Here is a 22,321-nt window from a genome sequence, read left to right as displayed (position 1 = left end):
TTTAACAAGATCCTCGGACAACCCACAGGATGGAAGAAAATATTTTCAAGTGAAGCAACCGACAAGGGATTCATTTCCAAAATACACAAACAGCTCATGGAGCTCAATACCAAAGAAAAAAGAAACCAATGCAAAAAATGGGCAGAAGATCTAAACAGACATTTCTCCAAAGAAGACATGCAGATGGCCAAAAAGCACATGGAAAGATGCTCAACATCACTAACTATTAGAGAAATGCACATCAAAACTACAATGAGTTATCACCTCTCATTGGTCAGAATGGCCATCATCAAAAAGTCTACAAACAATAAGTGCTAGAGAGGGTGTGGAGAAAAGGAAACCCTCCTACACTGATGGTGGGAATGTAAATTGATACAGCCACTATGGAGAACAGTATGGAGGTTCCTTAAAAAACTAAACATAGAACTACCATATGATCCAGCAATCCCACTCCTGGGCATATAGCCAGAGAAAAGCCTAATTCGAAAAGATACATGCACCCCAATGTTCACTGCAGCACTATTTACAATAGCCAAGACGTGAAAGCAACCTAAATGTCCATCAGCAGAGGAAGAGACAAAGATGTGGTACATATATACAATGTATATATTTCATATAATGTCACTTACATGTGGAATCTTAAAAAAATGATACAAATGAACTTATTTGCAAAACAGAAACAGACTCACAGACTTTGAAAGCAGACTTGTGGTTGCCAGCGGTGGGGTGGGGGAGGAGGGAGGGATAAATTAGGAGTTTCGGATTGACATATACACACTACTATATATAAAATAGATAATCAACAGGGACCTACTTATAGCACCGGGAGCTCTACTCAATACTCTATAATAACATATATGGGAAAAGAACCTGAAAAAGAAAAAAAATATATTAAAAAAAATATATATATATATATATGAATCACTTAGCTGTACAAGCTGGAACTAACACAACATTGTAAATCAACTATACTCCAATATAAAATAAAAATTAAATTTAAAAACAAACAAGAGAACAAGATGCCAGGTGATTCATATGCAAACTAACATATGAGAAGCACCACTCTAGAGACAACAGTTCAACTTTCCATTTCATCAGTCACTCAAGTAACCAACTGATCTTTCCATCATCAGCAGGTACTAGGATCTGTCCATGGCACCAGGCACTGGACTACGCACAGGAGGGAAAGTAGAGAAGGTATCGGAATGGGCACTGGGCAGCGTAGCATGGGGGATAAGGGCATGAGCTTGGGATCAAAGTCTTCTGGCAACATCCCTTTCTAAATCTTGAGCAAGTTATTTTACTTCTCTGAGACTGTTTTCCAGCCTTTAGATAGAAACAATTTGTAAGGATTAAATGAGATAATGAACATTAAGAGCTGAGCACCTGGCTGGCACAGACCAAGCACTCAATAAATGGTCCTTGTTGCTGTTGCTTTAATTAACAAGGCTCTAAAAATGGAGCTGCGGGAGATTCACACTCTTACACCAGTTGTTTAGGTGGACCTTTGCAGCAGATGAGAATGTAAATGGTAGTCCATGCTGAAAAGATGCTGACTCACAGCATTCTCAGGGAATGTCACTCATCCCAAATTCAGCAGGTAGGAAGAGACAGATCTTCCGTAGAGACACATTTTTTTCATTAAGTAAAACATCATAAGATAGTGGATACATGTGAATAAAAAGTGTACTATTTAATTTTTAAAGGCCATGTCCTCTGTCACAGGCCCTTGGTAAGTTCTCCCAACTACAGCTCACATGATGATTCATTTATTTAACAAATACTTATTGACAACCTCCTTCTGGGAGGCAGTATGGCATAGAGATTTAGAGCATGGATTCTGCAGTCCAGCTACCTGGACTGGAAGCCCAGCTCTGCCACCTGTTAGCAAATTTTTCTTGTGCCTTAGTCTCTTCATCTGTAAAATGGGAATAACAGTAACACCAACCACACAGCAATGTGTAAAGATTAAATGAGATGATACATTTAAAGCACTCAGTAGAGTGCTGGGTACCCAGGGGCTCAGCAAATATAAGCTAGAAAGACACTAGAGGTGAAGGAAATAAAAATACACATGTACCTTAAAAAAAAAAAAAAAAGCCTAAAGGTTATGTGCTTAAGAAGTGTTTGGAAGTACTTTTCTTTGCAAATTATTTCTGTTCCTACTTTGTTCACTTTTCAAACCAATGTTGCAAGGACTTGTGAATGCCAAGTGACGACAAGCATGTACAATGCTGGGGAAATATAATACACAAAATTTAATATGGTGTAGCATATGGAATCACTGCTTATTTGATTTCTTAGAACAGGTCTATTAATTGGAAACTTTCCTCCATGGTCTCTTTGGGGTCAATGCTGTTGTTAAAGGTGAAATAGAAGCTTATTTATATGAAGCAGGGTCCTTTTGGCATTCTCTGTGAGTCTTCTTGGAAAGAATCCAACACAGACCTGAATTAAACAGAGTCAGTTTCAATGGTGCTGCTGATCAAATTTATCCATGAACTGAATTAAGAATTATGGAAGAGGCTGGAGCTAATATATGTAGCAGACCGTCCCATTAAGCTCCCTTTCTCATTTGCCAACATGACTATTAAACCAGAACACAGACCTTTTGACACAAACCACTGCTCGAAAATGACTGCACCACATAACAGGAGGCCTTTCCCCTGACTCACCCTGACCCTCCCTACAGAAAAAAAACTTGATTATCTCACATGGATTAGGGACATGGTTATTGTCTGAGGGTAGTTAACCTGGTTCTTAGAGAATTTTACTAGATACGTTTATAGATTTCCAATTTTCGGAGAAAATTATAGAAAAAACTGAAACCATCTGAGGATGAGGTATGTGTGTGTATACACACGTGTTTGATGACTTTGTTTCTCAGAATCATTATTAGAAACTTTAAATAACACCATGGATAAGCTTTTGAAGAGCAGAAATTCCAATTGCATCTAATTTGTTGTATGGACCTGAGGAACTCTCTGGGTTATGCTAGAAACCAGGAGTCCGGGCAAGACCCAAGACTCTTAGCTATTCAAGCTCACTATGCCCCCTTCCCTTTTTTAAAAAAACAAATTTCATTTTATTGAAGTACAGTTGATTTACAATGCTGTGTTAGTTTCTGCCATATAGCAAAGAGATTCAGTTATATGTATATATTCTTTCTCCTATTCTTTTCCATTATGGTTTATTATAGGACATTGAATTATGCCCCTTTTCGCTTAAAACAAAACAAATAAAACCTACACTCAGAACCCACCAAAACAAAAGCATGAATAAATGGACGAGGCTTTTAGGCTCTGAAATCAGTCTGGGTTCAAATCCCAGCTATGCCACTGACTAGCTATGACACCTTGGCAAATGACATAAAACTGCTAAAGTTTTCTCATATGTAGACTGGGGATAGCAACCTTACCCACCTGATAAAGTGGTTGTGATAATTAAGTTAGTTAGGGAATATTTTGTTTATATCAGTATGTTTGAAGCACTGTTCTAAGCACTTTTCCTCTATTACCTAATTATGCCTCACAGTGCCCCACAGGACATGTCTTGTTATCTCCTCTTCCACCCATTTTACAGATGAGAAAATGAAGGCACACATACTTGGTAACTTGCCAAAAGCCACAGAGCTGGTAAGTGCAGGCTGTGGTATTTTAACTCAAGGAGTCTCACTCCAGAGCCCACGTGTTAACACTTGTGCTGTGAGTTGCTTGACATAAATCGTCAATGATATGAGCTATTACTGCTACTGCATTTTTGCTGGACAGTAATAAAAATTAGAGCAGAAACCATTGCTAATGTCCCTGTGCCATTATCTGTCCCTCCCTAGGGAAGGTAGGGCCCTGCTGATACACTTTTGAGGGCTAGAAAAATCTGTGGTTTGTATTTACAAGGGAGGGGCAAGTGGTAAAGAATCCAAGAGTCCTTTCCAATGAATGTTGTGGTTTCAGTGGTTTAGGTAAAGAATTTCCCAAAATCTAATTTCTCCCTTCTCCTCCTGCACATCAGTTTACAGAATGTAGAGGCCAGTCTTTAGCCTGTGGGAGACTCTCCTTCAGACCCTTGTCTCCCTGCCGGAGCCTCACGAGCCCTGAGGGATCCTTTCTCTGCAGACTTCTGAGTCTTTGCTGACAAGCCACACTAAGTTTTACTAACCATCTGCCTTCTAAACTCAGGCCCTACAATTCCCCAACCTGACTTCTATACAATGATAGACCTTCTCTTCCTCAAAATCTTGAATTTGTCCCACCTCAAGGCCTTTGCATCCACTAGAATACTCTCCCAGCAGCTCTTGACAAGACTGGCTCCCCATCCCACCATTTTTAGGTGTCATCTCCAAAATCTTCCTCTCAAAGAAGCTTGCTTTAACCATCCAATCTAAATCTCTCCCCTCTACCACCCTTTCATCACCTACACCTTATTTATTTCCTTAAAGCACTCACTTCTTTTTTTCTTGTAATAATCTAGGCTTATGCCCTAGAAGTAAGCTCCATGAAATAGGGTCCTTATTTATCTTGTCTGTCACTCCACATCTTATGTTAGCACGTGGATGCTCAGTAAACATTGATTCAACAAATACATACATGTCTTCCTCTCTGCATTAGCTGTAACCCTCACACTTGTCTTCTTGCCTGCCTAGAATTGAATTCTCAAGGTCTTCTCTGCCCCATTGATTTCCCATCTCAAGTTCTTCCTCATGGACCCTCGTTCATTTGTTTATTCACTCAACAAATATTTTTTTGAGTACCTACAAAGTGCCAGACATTGGTACACAAAAATGAATAAAACACATTCTGGGGCTTCCCTGGTGGCGCAGTGGTTGGGAGTCCGCCTGCCGATGCAGGGGACACCGGTTCGTGCCAAAAACAAAACAAACAAACAAAACACACATTCTGGCCCTTGTGGAACTTTTAGTCTGCTGGGCGTGGCAGATGTGCATAGATGATTTCAACAGAAGCTTCTGTCTGCCACTGGTATTAAGGAGTACACAGGGACTCTTAGCCAGACCACTGCGGTGGGGGAGCTGGGGAGGAGACTTCTACAGGGTGTGTGAGAGAGGAGCTGGTTTTTTAAAGACAAGTGGGAGACAGTCAAGTAAAGAAAACTGTAACAGGCATTCCAGATAGAAGGAAGAGCGTGAACAAGGGTACAGAAATCATGATGGTGGCAAAACTCTTAAGTGGTTAAATATTAAATGGTGAGGTGTGAGGAATGGATGGCAATGGATGGTCATGAGTCATGTGCTAAAAAGTTTGAACTTGATCCTATAAGCGAGGGGGAACTACTGAGGGTTTTATTCAGAGAGTAAAATCTCCAGGGAAGTTGTTAAATTATTTAGATTTTTAAAAAGCAACCTCAAAATTTCCTTTCCTCGTGCTCCCGAAGGGCAGCAATTCACACTCGGTTAGCTTAGGAGAAAGAGGAAGGAAGGAGTTACATAAGAATACAAATGCTGAGTTAAAAAGACATTAATTTTTTTTTTTTTTTTCCTGCAGAAGGCCTATAACAAAGAGTATGTCTAGTGTCTAGGCATGGGCATAATTGCAACTGCTTTTTTTTTTTTTTTTAATACTGGCATCATTTGCTTAAGAGATGATTTCATTTTGATTGGAAACCATTTCTGATTCAACTTAAAGGACCTGCATAAATATTTTATAACCACTCGGGATCAGCACACTTGAGAATAAGCTAGACTACTTAATAAACTTGCCTGCTTTAGTGCTGCAGAGAAAAAATAAAACTTGAATAAATGTAGGGAACATTAGAATCGAAAAGATGTGTGACAGAAATTATTTGGATAAACAACCCATTGCTATGAAACCACTAGTTTTCAATAGTTTACTAATTAATAATCACCTACTAACTAAATATATACTAGGATATTTCTAAGCATAACTTATTTTTTAAACTGTAAGCATGCTTATATTTACAATTTCATCAACTGCATAATTTTTCCTTTATTCTAAGAGAAAAATAAAAGGAAGATACGGATGAGAAAGAGTGTGGGGAAATGAATAATGTACAGAGTTGATCTGTATTATCCAACTCAGAAGTCTTCCTCCCAGAAAATCAAAATTTGAGGTACTGAGGCTCTACTCAGGGAAAGTCTAAGAAATAGCGTTTTAACACTTTGTTTTTTTTTCAGTTATGCCTCTTTATTTTGTTCTTTCTTATACAGTGTGCCCACAAACTGTGTCCCATGGCTATGTCTGATTTCTCAGGAATAGGGATCAAGGTTTTGGCTTCTACATGACTCATTAACATCTAGCACTTTGGATGTACTGATAGTAGACGCTCAAAAAACATTTCATGACTCAATCAACTCTCACTCCACTTTGTCTCCTGTCTTGTATGGAAGAGAGATATTGCCATGAAGGCAAATTTAAAGGTTTCCTACTTACAACAAAAGAATCTTCTGGAGTACAAAATGCACATGTGTAATTTTTGTACACCATCTTGAAGAATACAAGCAAAACGTAATGCTTAACACTTATTCACTCGTTCAACAAATACTGAGCATCTACCCTGTTTCTGGCAGTATTCTTGGGACTGTGAATACAAACGTGGGTAAGACAGACGTGGCAGACAGACAATACACAAGTAAGGGTTGAATAAATTAAACATTACAAATTGAGATAAGTGAAATGAAGAATATGAACAGAGATATCAAATTTCTACCCATTTTTTTTTAAAGCTCAACCCAAGTGTTACCCATGTGAAGCTGCCCACAATGTCCCTGGGGTATTAGCTACTTTTTCCTATCTTCTTCCATTGAAGTTTCCACATAGCTCCTTGACTCAATGTATCACTTTGTATTCTAATAATTCTTGCTTGTCAGTATTTACCCCAGACTAGAACCAAAAATCTCACACATGATAGACCTACTTTAAGAATTTGTTGAAAGAATGAATGAATGAATGAACCTGTCCTGGCTCTTAAAGGGTCAGAATCTCTCAGGAGCTGATGGAGAATCCACAAGTCTCTCTAGACATAAGACATTCTGGCATTAACTTCACCAGTCACTGATGGTGCTGCCCTATAGGACTACTTGGTAAGTTGTGGCTGCTTGTCATTTTCCAGCATCCTATTGCAATGGTCCATCTCTGGATAGCCCATGAGGGTCACGTGTTTCTAAATTGCCCACGTTCTCCAGGAGAAGAGCAGTGATGCACAGGTAAGTACACCATTACTGACAACACTTTACCCTCACGCTTCGAGGGCCTGTGCATTTCTTAAATAGAAGGTTAAAGCATCAAACAAGGTGGGTAGTTGCCCAGAGTTAACTGTGAACTCTGGCTTTTGTAACTGAGGGTTATCTGTCCACTGTTGATCATCTAGCCTCATGGCGAAGTGTTCCAACTCTGCAGACAGACTTCCTAGATCGAAATCTGGGTTCTGTCACTTACTCTCCCAATAAGTTCACTTGTGAAACACTCTTTTGACATCTGGTAAGAAAAAAGGTTATACCTTTGCAGACCCAATCTAAAATCTATTTTATATAATAACTTATTTCCTCTATGGCAAATATTTAGATGTAAGCATATTTTGTGAAGCAGGAAGATAACAGCAGGATTCCTTAATTCCACAGATTCTGGAGTTAAAGAGACCTGCATTCAAGTGGCTTTGCCACCTTCTGTGTACGTGACCCTGAGAAAGCTGCTAAACCTCTCTGAGTCTCCACTGTGCTTATGTATGAATGTGGATAATATACTGTTTACTTCTAGGGTTGAAATGAAGATTGAATGAGACATGGGCTTGGCCCAATGTCTGAGAAATGGGAGCCAATAAATGTAAGCCACCACCACGCTGTCACAATCATCATGATAGGGAAATAATCCTCCATGACGTTGTTAAAATTCTTGTGACAGATTTTTTTTTTTCTTTATTTTTGGCTGCATTGGGTCTTCGTTGCTCCGTGCGGGCTTTCTCTAGCTGCGGTGAGCAGGGGCTACTTTTCGTTGCGGTGCGTGGGCTTCTCATGGCAGTGGCTTCTTTTGTTGCTGAGCACGGGCTCTAGGCATGCGGGCTTCAGTAGTTGTGGCACGCGGGCTCAGTAGTTGTGGCTCACGGGCTCTAGAGTGCAGGGTTAGTAGTTGTGGTGCACAGGCTTAGTTGCTCCGCGTCATGTGGGATCTTCCCTGAGCAGGGCTCGAACCCGTATCCCCTGCATTAGCAGGCGGATTCTTAATCACTGGACCACCAGGGAAGTCCCCTTGTGACAGCTTTTCTTCTTGATTATCCTTTCAAGTTTGTTTATATGTCAAACATTTTGGGAAGACAGAGATAGGGTTTCTCTACAGGGCAGAGGGAAGATTTGTTTCCCACCAGAATTATAAAGATAATAGTCTCCCTCCAGGACAAAAACCGGGCAGGTTTGCTAGCAGCACCCATAGAAAATTGGAGTCTCCTAACCTCAGTGCTCCTTCCTCAGCCACGACGCAGACCCACTGAATATGCAATATCTACCTGGGCTCCTCCCTGTGGCCCCATGGGGCGTGGGGAACGTGGGGAGCCGCTGTAAACAGGAAGGAAGCACAGGCTCCATGCTGTGCCATGAGTGGAAAAGCCCTTGGCCCCTGCCACAGGAGTTTTGTGTCCTCTGCCAGCATCTATGACTCTCTGGCAAGTTAACTTGTTAGCTTTTGCAAGTAGAGTAAAATCTCAGACCCTTCACAGTTCTTTAGCATCATCCTCCTTATCATTCTTCGGAGAGAAGAAAATGTTGAAAGCCTGTAGTATTAAGGTCTTTAGCCAAAGTGAAACTCCTTATGTGATTCAGGGGTACCACTCCCTATGAAGGCTCTCATCATTTGAGTTTAATATATGACTATAACTAATTTATTCTGTTTTCACTCAGAATCATGTAGATAAATGGAAATATAATTAACTGGGTAAATACTTTAAATGCCAGGTAACTTTGAGTGTGTTTACTGGACATGAATTAACCTGATTAAATATAGAATTACATTTAGGTTACAAATTGCAGATTTGCATTTGCCTCGTTAATATAAACAGGTTCATTTACTTCTGCTTGTTTTGAATACACAGAGTTCGAAACAGAGCCATCCCGGCAACTTGGTGCATATACTGCACTGCCATTATCTTGCTCAATGTGTTTGCTAATATCCTTTTTAATCTGTGTCATTTTAGTTAAATGATTTGGAATAAACGAGAACAACAGCAACAAAAAGATTAAAACGTCGCTCCCAGAAAACTCATTTATAAAACGTTCTTCTCTGATGTCTCAGTAATAAGACAATTTTACACCTAGAACCCCCAATTTCATTTTCTGTCTATTTTTATACAAAGCCCTTTGTCAGGGGAAACACGAAGCCTAGGTGTCTTTGTGAAGGTGGCAGGCTAGGGTACAGGATTAGAATGGAATCGAATGAGTTACATGGACCTTGGTTCAAGTCCTACGTCCATCTCTGTGACTAACCTTGGAATGTGAACCCTCATTTCCTTATCTGTAGTATGTGGATTATAACACATACTTCTAAGACTTAACGTGGAGGTTTAACCAAGGGATAGTGCTTCATAATCTATCAGCACACACTACTGAAATGTGTGCCTATAAAACAATAAAAAAATAGATCATCTACTTAGTAAATGCCACCAATTCAAGAATCTTTTTGGCAGGTATAAGGCTGAATTAAAGACAATTCCTGCCAATAAATGCTCTTTGGCTTACTCTGAAATACTAAAGAAAGAATAAATGCATAGAATTTATGTTTATTTGCCACGGGAATGATGTTACCCAGTGAGGTCTCAGTGAAGACCTGGATAAGACATTTCTTTCATGCCTAACTTCCCAGATAATCTTGCTCAAGGAATTTCTATGCTTTTACTTCACTGACACAATCATGTAAATTTCCTATTTTGCTGTGGACACCAGGAAGCTCTAAACGAAATCTGTGGTTCAGTGTTTAAAACCCAACTTTATCACATGAATCATAATGATGGTAGCTACCATTTATTTTTCACCAACAATGTGCCAGGTGTTTTTCACCAATCATACTTACTCCTCACAGTGACCCAATGAAGCGGGTACCATCACCCCATCTTACAGATAAGAAAACAGGCTTAGGCAAGTGACGCAATTTGTTCAGAGTTGCACGGGAAGTGAAGCTGAGTTTTGAATCTGGGTGAGCCTGACCTTAAAATTTATGTTCTTTCCACAGTGTCGTGCTACGTTCAGTTTTGATCATCTGGCCTGTCTAGATTCTCTTGGGTCTTGATTTTCCTCTCTTTAGAGTTATTATTATTATTTTTTGGACACAGTCCTGTAGGCATCACTCTTTGGTCTCACTTTGTTTGTATTAACACGTTACTTTCCGGTTTCTATTCAGTGAGGCGTTCATAAAGACCAAGATCCAGATATTTGCTTCCAAAGCTGAGCTAAACAGCAGAAGTCTATTCTGTGTAAGCAAATAAAACACATACATGGACCTTAAATATGATTCAACTACAGAATACATGAAGCTGTAACCTGGTGTGCAGTGTGGGCAGTGGCCAGTGATGCCATATTAAAACACACATGCACACATACAAACGCACATAGCTGTGAAACACATCATCTTGGGCTTCTCGCGATAAAGTCATCCGGTCTGCTGGGCCTTTGCACATGCTTTACTCTCTGCCTGGAGTGTCTCCCGTGCCTCTAACTTCACTTAATTCACTTCTACTCATTCATCCTATCTCTGAACGGCCTTTGCATCCACTGAGAAGTTTTCTACTCTCCTCACTCCAAGGCTAGGTCAAACCCCGCTAGGCCTCCTAATAGGTACCAAGCACCTTCCCCTTCAAAGTGGTGGTCAGAGTTGTCATTTGACATTTATTCATGTGATTCTTCGATGGGTTTCTTTCTCTTCTACTACACCTTAAACTCCACGAGGACAGAGAATGTGTTTCCCAGCCCGTGATAGACAACCAACATATTTTCACTGAATGAATCAGCAAGTCTTTAACTGCCGTACTTCGCTGGGGGTAGAGTTAGGTACCCTGGGTGAGGAAGATGGTTTTAAAATGAAAAGGGATCAAGACACCCCCTTGACATTCCAGGTACTGAATAACTTGAATAAACCAACAAATACTTATGGACTTATTAAGTGACGCTTATAATGGTAGACCGTCACACTTTTCAAATCAAGAATCTGAAGCTAATGGTATATCACAATGGTATATCATTTTTTCCATTTTTCTGTCCTTCTCTTTCCTACCATTCTTGGGTCCCCAAACTAGGTCTTCACCAGCTGTACCCTGCATTGCTAGGAGGCACTAGTTCTGAGCTGGTGGTGGCACTGCCCCTGGGTCACCCATTAGTGCTGAGTGGGCTTCTGAGATGAGCAAGGAGATCTCTCATCAACAGGGAGTGGCTGTGAAGCGGACAACAGTGGCCTCCTTCAGCACATCCCATCCTTCCACCTTCCAAGTCCGTTTCAGTGCCCAGGAGAGCTGAGCCACGGAACTCCACATCAGTACTCTCGCTGGGTAGTTTATGAGCGGGTAGGACCATGGGGTTCAAGTACCCACCAGCTGGGGAAGAACGGAACCATTGCTCGGAGGTGGCTGACCTTGGCAAGAACGATGTTTTGAAGCAAATGAAGGGAAAGCTTAGAGAGGAGCACAGAAGACATCAATGGAGGCATGACTGGGTGATGGGATTGGCGGGGATTTAGTTTTTTTCTCTTTCTCTAAAGCAGGGGTTCTCAACCTGGGGGAAGATTTTGGTCCCCTCCCTGCTAAGGGACATCTGACGAAGTCTGGACATGTTTTGGTTGTCACAACCAGAGGGAGAAGGGAGGCTGCTACTAGCATCTGGTGGAGAGAGGGCAGGGTTACTGTTAAACATCCTATAATCAACACTCTAGCCCCTGTTGCAGGTGTCAGTAGTGGTGAGGTTGAGAAACCCTGGTGTGTAGCTATATGACCTTCGGTTTCTTAAGTTCCCCATGCCTCTGTTTTCTCATCTGTAAAATGGGTATAATCATAGGTCTTTTCTCACAAAATGGATGTATTAAATGAGTTACCATCTACGTATAAAGTGCTCTCGGCCCATAGAAAATGCACACAATGTTAACAAACATTAAGTCTCTGCCCAGTTTAAAATATTTCCATTTTCCCACTGCTTTCAGAATAATTTCAAGCACCTCACAGACCCTGCTCTCTTATCCAGCTGCTCTTGTCCCATATCCTCTTACCAGAGAAGCCGCACTCATCAATGTTTATTCCCTGAACACACCCAACTCTTTCCTGCCCGGGAGGCCTTTGCACATGCCAGTCCCTTTCCTAGAGGCCCTTCCCCTGCCTTGCACTTGGAAAGCCCCTTCTCTTCCTTCTTGCCTCACCTTATATATCATCTCCTCAAAGAGCCCTTCCCTTGATCAGATTGCTGAAGGAGGGCTCTGGTTTTGTTTTCTGTCATGGCCTCTGCTTCTTTTACAGCCCTGGTCACAATTGGTACTTATTAATTTGCTTGTTTACTTCATTAATGCTCCATCCCACAGCAGGTTGTATGCTTGTTCTGCCTCAACTTAGGACTGGAGTGAAAACTGATGAATGAATGCACTGGAGGGCTGGGAGAACCACTCTTCCTTTGATATTGGAGGAAATGAAACGAAGAGTGAAGCCCCAGAGCCATCCTGAGGTCGAGGGGCATTCTGCTTTAATAACCTCAACTTTCTTGAGAGGAAAGTCTGCTGTTGCCCGGGGCAACAACTCTGGATAGAATGGCACTGAGCTGAAGGAGAGAGAAAAGGGATAGAGAAAATAACACAGTCAAACTAGGCTTAAGGGTGGTCCTTATTTAACATGATGTTTAATTCCACTCATCTATTTCAGATTCATTGGTTTTATCAGTCTGTGGCTTTTGTTTCCTATAGAAAAGAGCCTCACCTGAGATTACAGCTCAGAAATAACAATATGTTCCAACAGACTGCCCCCTGGTGATTTGAAATGCCCCTAGAAATAGCTCTGTACTGTTGTTACTGCCTTACAAGTCTATAATGTGAATTTGACATAAGTGCTTTAATACTGGGTAGTTGTAGTTTGGGTCATGACATATCACAGTGATTTCTATTTTTTTTTCTTATTTATCTATCTATCCTTTATTTATTTATTCACTGAACATAGTGAAGGACAAAGTTACCGAGTGTTGAAGTGCTATGTACATAATGCCACCTCATCTTTTTATGGAAGGAGGAGGACAGAAATCTCAAATTTACTGAGAATGAACAAGGCAGTAGTATTTATGGTTCTTAAGAACCAGTATCAAATAACACAGAGGCCCAAAGATAAACATACAGAGATGAAAACCTTCTAGGCCAGGATGGAACTATTGACATTCGGGGTCAGATAATTCTTTGCCGTGGAGGGCTGTCCTGGGCAAAGAAGAAGGTTTAGTAGTATCTTTGGCTTCTACCACTAGATGCCAATAGCACCTCCTCAGTTGTTACAACCAAAAACATCTTTTGATGTTGCAGAGTGATGCCTGAGGGGCAAAACTGCCCCTAATACTGAGAATTCACTTGCTAATATGCTTTCAGAATTTTTCTGTGCCAGGCATACTATAAATATCATCTCATTTCCTCCTCAAAAGCAGCCTATGGGGTAGATATGAACCTCATCTTTCTTTCTCAAAGGAAGAAAGTGAGGCTGAGTCACTTGGTAACTGCCCTCAATCGTACAGTTAGGAAGGGTGAAAGGCATGATTCAAACTGGGGTTGGTGGGATTCCAAACCTAACCTCCAAACTACCATGCTATGAGGAAGAATCATTCTCAACCTACATTAAAGATGAATTTTCAACATTTTACGAACCACCTTCCATCAGTTTTCTTTTCCTTTCCTTCCACAAACATTTATCGGCACAAATTGTATGTAAAGCAGCTATATTAAATGACTGAGCCCAGAGAAGCAGTTTACTTCTCAGATCCACTCAATCTCCTTTCTCCTCCCTGCTTTGTCTTAGGGATGTCATTTCTACATGGTCTTAATCAGCGTCCTTGTCTACTGGTTTTCTGTTGGGTTCAGCCAATGAGAGGCACCACCAAGAGATCAGAGGGTGGGATGAGAGAGAGGTTGGGGTATTGATCCTAGTGGCTCCCTTCCTGTCAGATAGCGGTTTGGTACTTCTCTACCTAAAGCTCTTGTTGGGTGGCCCTCCTCCCCTGCCTCTTCATGCTCTGGGCACTCTGGTCTCCCCACTCCTTCATCCCTTATGGGTTTCCCTTTTTCTGCCCACTCGGCTTCAAATAACCCCTTCATTCAGCATGCCTCAATTACCCAACCTGGGTAAGCTAGCTGTTTTGTTTTGTTTTGTTTTTTGCTAGGACTCTGATGACTGATAAGGAGGAATACAAAGAACGAATAAAGGAAGACAGCCTAACCCTTGTCTCGGAAAATGTTCACCCTAATTGGGGAACAAATCATTCAAACCAAACAGCTAGAGTAATTATGTGCTGAGCATAGAAAATATGAAATATACTAATGATAGTGGTGATAGTAAAGACTACAATTTGAGCATCGACTTTAAACCAAAGTATTAAAATCTTCCTCTCACTTATCTTCACAATAATCCTGTTACTGCCCCCATTTATGATTGAGGAAACAAGATTAACGAGATTAAGTACCTTGTTTAAGGCCATACAACCAGTAACTGGCAGAGCATATTACTGCATTTAGAGATCAAAGTAGAGTCAAATTGGACTAATATTAACCCCAAATGCAACCAGAGACAAAAAAAAAAAAAGCATGAGAACAAACACATTTTAGAGAGAACTGTTTCCAGGTGAAAAGGCACTCATTCAGATGACACTAATTCAGAAATTGTCCTTGCTCAGGCAAGGAACCTACAACTCTTCCTGAATAAGATGCTGGCATAATTATTTCCTCTCTAACATTTACAGTCTTAATGGCGACAGCAAAGGCTACAGTCCGAAGTGATCAGTTTTTCAAATCAAGGACTTTGAAATTAAGAATTATTTCAGTGAGCCTTTAACTTCTGGAACAGCAATTAATTCTTGTACTTCCAAGACAGTTGTGCTCATGGTGTATTATTGCATAAGATGGGCCTATCGGGGAACAAGACATTTTGACCCCGAAGTTTGACCCTGCCATTTCAATGCCACAAATATTTTGATTACAAACATTAATCAGATTTAAATCAACACTGGAGAATCTTTATCAAGGCAATAGTTTCTCTGGTAAATGACATTAAGAAAATTTAATTCCTTAATCAAATTTCTATCCAGCACAGGAGAATCATCTCCAATTTTTCCATTTTCAGTTGCATCAAAATGATATTCACAGGGGTGAGCTCATTTCTTTTGAACCTTCATAAACATTTCCTTCTTTTATCAGATTTTGTTTCACAATGACTTCCAAGAGTTTTTGCCAGAGTGAATTTTCTCATTGGCCATTAGCGCTACTAAGGCTTATTTTCCTGGGCCAACTTCTGCAAAATCTAAATTTTGTCAAGAAGATGTTATTGATACTTCCCATCAATTTTTAGGCAATATCAAATTTTATATGTAGTTTTAGGAATTCTCAGTTTTATTCCATCTGAGTATTTCTTTTTTAAAAAAATCAATTATTATTATAGCTGCTTTACAACGTTGTGTTAGTTTCTACTGTACAGCAAAATGAATCAGCTCTACATATACATATATCCCCTCTTTTTTGGATTTCCTTCCCATTTAGGTCACCACAGTGCATTAAGTAGAGTTCCCTGTGCTATACAGTAGGTTCTCATTAGTTATCTATTTTATACATGGTATCAATAGTGTATATATGTCAATCCCAACCTCCCAATTCCTCCCACCCCCCCCTTCCCTTATGGTATCCATACATTTGTTCTTTACGTCTGTGTCTTTATTTCTGCTTTTCAAATATGATCATCTATACCATTTTCTAGATTCTACATATGTGTGTTAATAATATACGATATTTGTTTCCATCTTAATATTTCTAAATAGAATCAAAACCATGCTCCACAACCAGTTCTTCAGTGGAGGTGTCACCCACTCCCGTCTATTGTGAGGACTCAGAACCCCAGTGTGTGTTCTATGCCAAGCACAGAGCTGGGGTCGGGGAGGGGAGAAGTGCACCGTCAAGCGCAGCTCTCCTCTCCATTTCCAATGAGCCCGATTAAAAAACCAAAGGAATTAGAAAGGGGGGCCCAAACTCACAATAGGGAAATAGTATTTTACGTAACCACACTCTGTTTCTAAATCAGCCCTTCTTCACCTGGAACCTATGACCCTGTAAGTAAAAAAGTAGATATTGAGATGTGAATGCATACAATCGTTTTTTTCCTGTGATGGGTGTGGGAGTGGGTCCTTAGCTTTCACGGAGGCTGAAGACCCAACAAAAGCTGAGAGTCAGAGATGTAAATTCCATAAAGTGTTCACTGTAAAGCACACGGAAATGAGTCAAGTCCAACACTTCACGACACCTTTAACATTTAACTGAGAGAGTGGCTTAATAGTTTTACCGAATTTCTCTTTCCTCTCATTTCCGCAGATCCCACCCTCTCCTCCAATCTCATGAGAAATCTTTGAAACCCTCCTCTCCCGCACCCCTTCCTTCAGTGCTGTACATTGTGTAATCACCACCAGATTTAGCTCCTTGGCATTTACCTCTCTCAGAAGTCCACCCTGTCCACACTGCAAGCTGTGAGAAAATGCATGCATTTGACAGTATGGATTTACATTTATTTGTATTAAAAGAATCACAAGAACCAGTATTTGTAGATGAAGGGATATTCCACGTGACTGTCAAAAGCCCTGCATTACGGAGACTTATTTCAATCCTAATCCATCCTTCAAAGCCCAGCTATGGCCCACCCAACTCTTCCTGAAGCCTTCTCTCACAGGTAAGCCATCTAATATTTTTGTCCAAGCACTGAAACTGATAATTCACAATTCTTTCCTAGGGCAAGGACTAGTGATTATTAAATCATTGTAACTGAGTTACTTTTTGTTAGAAAGTATCTTTCTCTCCCAAATGAAGACATCCATCACCTCTGTGTCACAGTTTAAGCAAATTAATTTATAACCTTAAAAAAAATCAAAAGATACATTATGTTGGAGTTTGAATTAAACTTTTAAAATGCTATACTTGCTTTGCTCTAAATTTCTAAAATTGCCTTTTATTTACTTAAATATCCTCCGAGGGCTTTAATGTCTCTGAACTACCTATGTACCCCTATGAAAAATTATATACGAAATCAAAATTATGTTAACATTTTTTCATTATGAAAACAGTTTTACACAATAACATTTACTAAATTTCATTCTAAAAATATTTACACAATAATGTCAAATGAAAAGGCAGGATACGTACTTATATAAATATAGTATGACCTCAATAATGAAAAAAATAGTATTCAAAAACAAATGGAAGAAAAAAAACCAACCGAACAAAAAAACAAATGGAAGAAAATCCACAAAAACTGTTAACCTACTTTTCTTCGGTGGTGGGAATACAGGTGATTTTAAACTTATTTTTATATGCTTTTCTGCATGAGTACATTTTATACAATGAGCATAATTTTACTGGTATAATCGGAGATGTCCCTGTTTAAGAGCCCTCTCGCCTTCATCTGTAAGTTGGCCTTCCACGGTGAGGTAGCAATGCCCAGACAGGCTAGCTAATATGCCCAAGCTTAATAAGCTAGTGAGTATTAGCGCTGGAGTTTGAACCCAGACACTGTCACCCTTAAGAAACGATTCCTTCCTGTTAGCAAATAACAAATAGCCATCTCTTACATTTGGAGTCAGTGTAAAGATGCAACCACAGAAGTCTCAGCTTCAGATATGCATGCAACCTCATTTTAAAGGCAGCAGAGAAAACAATGGGCATTTGCTGCCTCAGGCCACACAGGCTGTCTAGGTGGTTCTTAGACATTATGCAAATCACTCACAGGAGCAATTAAGTGGTTCAAAATATACACTCTCCATGGGAAAGAATATAAGCATGCTCCTTTACAAAATTGATGTTGGCTTCCTTTCTGAATTATAAGAGATTGAGTAGATTCTCCATCACTCCACTTGAGATACAAAATTGATGTTGGCTTCCTTTCTGAATTATAAGAGATTGAGTAGATTCTCCATCACTCCACTTGAGACAGTGCCCCGAAGCGTTAGCCAAAGGCATGGGTCTACCAGCAAATGATTTATGTGTGCATAAGAACCCCCTTCCACAACACGCTTGGTTAGTGACCTTTTGACCCTCTGACTTCCTGGTAGAAATTAAACAGGTTTGTGTCAGTGGGGGGCAGGGGGAAGCATGGGAATAGAAGAGCACTGGTCAAAAGTGCCTAAAGCAGGTATTTTGATTCTAACACCCAATTCCAACACATATGGGGTGTTGATGGGGTTACCCCACAACAAGCAATTGTCCAAAGTTTAACTCAATTCTGACACTATCTAACTGGAGACAGTATCAGACTCCACAGGTTAAGGGCTCAGTCTAACTGGACAGCCCCCTCTCCTTCAGATTCCAATCACAAGTCCAAGTTGTTACCTAAGCTCGTTTTTTTCTGGGCCACACCATCAGTCTTTGGAAGGTGATGGGAAGGTCTAAACACACCATAAGAAATGTAATGTGAGCCACATATGTAATTTAAAATTTTCTGGTAGCTGTCTTAATAAAATAAATGAAATAAATAGAAATAGATGAAATTAATTTTAATACTATATCTAACCCAACACATCTACAATATTATCATTTAAAATGTAATCAATGGGGCTTCCCTGGTGGCGCAGTGTTTGAGAGTCCGCCTGCCGATGCAGGGGACACGGGTTCGTGTCCCGGTCCGGGAAGATCCCACGTGCCGCGGGGCGGCTGGGCCCGTGAGCCATGGCCGCTGAGCCTGAGCGTCCGGAGCCTGTGCTCCACAACGGGAGCGGCCACAAGAGTGAGAGGCCCGCGTATCGCAAAAAAAAAAAAAAAAAAAAAAAAAAAAAAAAATGTAATCAATGTAGGAAGTTCCATTTTATTTTTACAAGTCTTCTAAACCTGTCTGTATTTTTACATGGAAAGCACAGATTTCTAACTTTCCAAAATCTCTAAGCAAATCTCAGGAAGAAGTTACACCGTGGGAGAACCTAAATACAATTGTTTACAAATTTACAATTCCTTCCAAACTAACAAGCCATATTCTGAAAATGCAGGCGTGCATTTGTTACCGCGAGAACAGGTTTTGAATGAGGCTGGAGTGTATTCTGTGGGCTGTGCAATCATTAGCGGTTAACTCCATGAAACTGAATCATCGAGCACAGGGAGTGCGCACTCTCTTCCTCCTTCAACTGTTATCATTACTTTAAAGATCAAAGCAATTAGTCGATGACATGAATCACCAAACACATTTTCACATTTTAAAAGCAAACTCAATTCTGAGGGCTCCGCAGAGACACAAACCTCACAGACAGGTTTTGCTTGATTTCTGTCTTCTTTTTGGTCCCTCCCTTATCGGAGCTCATCAAACCCCTTTCAAACTGTTCTGTCCTTCTCTTGAAGATGTGTACAGATTTTTTAAAAACTTAAATTTCTGTTTCTTAGATTTCTAGGGGACTATGGTTCTAAAGATAAATACATAAAAATATGTACGCATGTATTCACCAAAAGATGTGTGCTTGATCATGGCACTACAAATTGTAATAGTCTGAAACTGCAAACGGCTAAAATGCCCATCGCCAGTAGAATGGGTGAAAAACGGTAGGACAGTCAATGAACTACACACAGAGTGAAAATGAATCCACTGCTCTACATGCAACAACATGGATGCACCTCACCCACAAATTAGTGAGTGAAAGAAACCAGAGACATCACACAATGATTCCATTCATATAAAGTTCAAAACCAGGCAAAACTCATCCATAGTGTTAGAAATCAGAATAGTGATGACCCTCCATGGGAGCACTGATTGGGACGGAGCTGGAAGAGGCTGCCAGGGGACATCCTTTTTCTTGATCTGGGTGCAGACTGTATATGTGTACATGTGAGACCTGTGTGATATTCTGTATGTTCTTTATACTTCAATACTATTTACATAAAAATAACGGGGCACAGGGCTTCCCTGGTGGCACAGTGGTTGAGAGTCCGCCTGCCGATGCAGGGGACGCGGGTTCGTGCCCCGGTCCAGGAGGATCCCACATGCTGCGGAGTGGCTGCGCCCGTGAGCCATGGCCGCTGAGCCTGCGCGTCCGGAGCCTGTGCTCCGCAACGGGAGAGGCCACAATAGTGAGAGGCCCGCGTACTGCAAAAATAAAAATAAAAATAAAAAATAATGGGGCATATAGAAAGTTAGAAACTTGGTGTCATACACTCCTATCTCATGTGTTTCTGTTAAAGATTGGTCACTTTATGCTGCTTCTTGCTTCTGCCTTTTTGATCTAAGTAAGTTGAGATAAAACAACTGATATGGCTTGCTTTTAAGTATAAGGCATTTTTTCCTTTCTGTGCATATGCCTTTTTTTTTCTCTCTCTCTTTCTGTCAGTCTCTATCTCTCTTTCTGTCTCTAGGGCCTTCTGTCTTCTTCAGGTGTGCAAATTCACTGAAAAAAGGAGAGATTAGCAATAAGTAAACTTTTCTGCTTGAATTAAAACAGCTACGGACTGTCTTTGATACCTTCAGATTAATCTTTTCATGATGATGTGGGTATCTTGAAGAGTTAAAATATTTTTTTGTCAATTTCTCATTTCATTTTCCAATTTGAGCTGAGACATCAATTTTTCTCCACCCATCCCGGTCTCACAGAGATGATCACAGGAGGTGGACATATTTTTATAAAGTTTTAAATTAACAACTGTGTGATAAACACTCTGACCCTGCCTTACTATGAATACTTATAAGACAATAGATAAGGCCAAAAGGATGAAAAAATGTGTTTTGTACACCAAGACCTATATATATATATGTGTGATGGCAAAAAACCCTTTCCCATTTCAACTCTTCCTGTCTCTTTAGGAAAATGGTAATCTAGCTGCAGACTTTAGATACAGTCACCAAGGAACTGAATACACTCTGGACTTAGAGGTTGTCCCTTGCTACCCACTCCTACCCAACATCAAATAAATTTGTTTACAAAGGTGGGTATTTCATTAGTCCCTCCCACAAAAGTAACTTGGGTTAAAATGATCTAATTTCAAAGCATCATATAGAAATTAGAGTCCAGAACTAAAAAAAAAAAAAAAAAAAAAACCAAACTCTATTCACAGCCTAGGACAGTCACTTAGAGTAAATGCAATACTCCAGAGTAAGAAAAAAGGAAGAAATTTCCCCTTAATGGCAAGTTAAAGAAATAAAATAAAATAAAAGTCAGGCATGGCTAAATGAAAACTTCCTGGCACTGCTGAGTAAGATGACCCTACTATCTTTGCAGAAACCTGACTTACTGCAGAATAGTATGAAAGTGTGCATTCAGAAAGCCTCACGTTAACTAAAAATAGTGCTACCACCACATGATCCAGCAATCCCACTCCTGGGCATATATCGAGAGAAAACATAATTCAAAAAGATACATACACCCCAATGTTCACTGCAGCACTATTTAAAATATCCAAGACGTGGAAGCAACCTAAATGTCCGTCAACAGAGGAATGGATAAAGAAGATGTGGTATATATAGTCAATGGAATACTACTCAGCCATAAAAAAGAATGAAATAAGGCCATTTGCAGCAACATGGATGGACCTAGAGATTATCAGACTAAGTGAAGTCAGACAGAGAAAGGCAAATATCACATGATATCACTTATATGTGGAGTCTAAAAAAATGATAAAAATGAACTTATTTGCAAAACAGAAACAGACTCGCAAATATAGAAAACAAACTTACGGTCACCAAAGGGGAAGGTTGTGGGGCAGGGGGGAGGATAAATTAGGAATTTGGGAATAACATATACACAGTACTATATATAGAATAATCAACAAGGACCTACTGTATAGCACAGGGAACTATACTCAATATTTTATAATAACCTATATGGGAAAAGAATCTGAAAAAGTATATATGTGTGTGTATATATATATATATATATACACACACATATATAAAATATGTATATACTTATATAACTGAATCACTTTGCTGTATATGTGAAACTAACACAACATTGTAAATGAACTATACTTCAATACAAAAATAATTAAAAAAAAAGAAAGCCTCAAGTCTTTTCACAGGAGACTTTTAAAAATGCCATTTCTCCTGGAGTAATTCAAACAGAGCTGACACACAGTCATCATTCCCTTCACATTTCAGTATCTTGTGCTAATCCCCCCATCTTTCAAATCTCGACAGTCTGCAATGACAAGAA

The 22,321-nt window shown here is 40.0% G+C and overlaps 1 protein-coding gene across 2 annotated transcripts in view; it reads right to left on the bottom strand.

Moving 5' to 3' along the window:
• Nucleotides 1-22,321, bottom strand: part of CADPS (calcium dependent secretion activator) — a 478,794-nt gene that overhangs the window by 403,604 nt on the left and 52,869 nt on the right. The gene's annotated exons all lie outside the window — the stretch shown is intronic.

This window comes from Phocoena sinus, chromosome 11 (genome assembly GCF_008692025.1).
Source record: "Phocoena sinus isolate mPhoSin1 chromosome 11, mPhoSin1.pri, whole genome shotgun sequence".
Classification (NCBI taxonomy): Eukaryota; Metazoa; Chordata; class Mammalia; order Artiodactyla; family Phocoenidae; genus Phocoena; species Phocoena sinus.
Note: the sequence above shows the minus strand (reverse complement) of the source record. Positions and strands in the feature narration are given on the sequence as shown.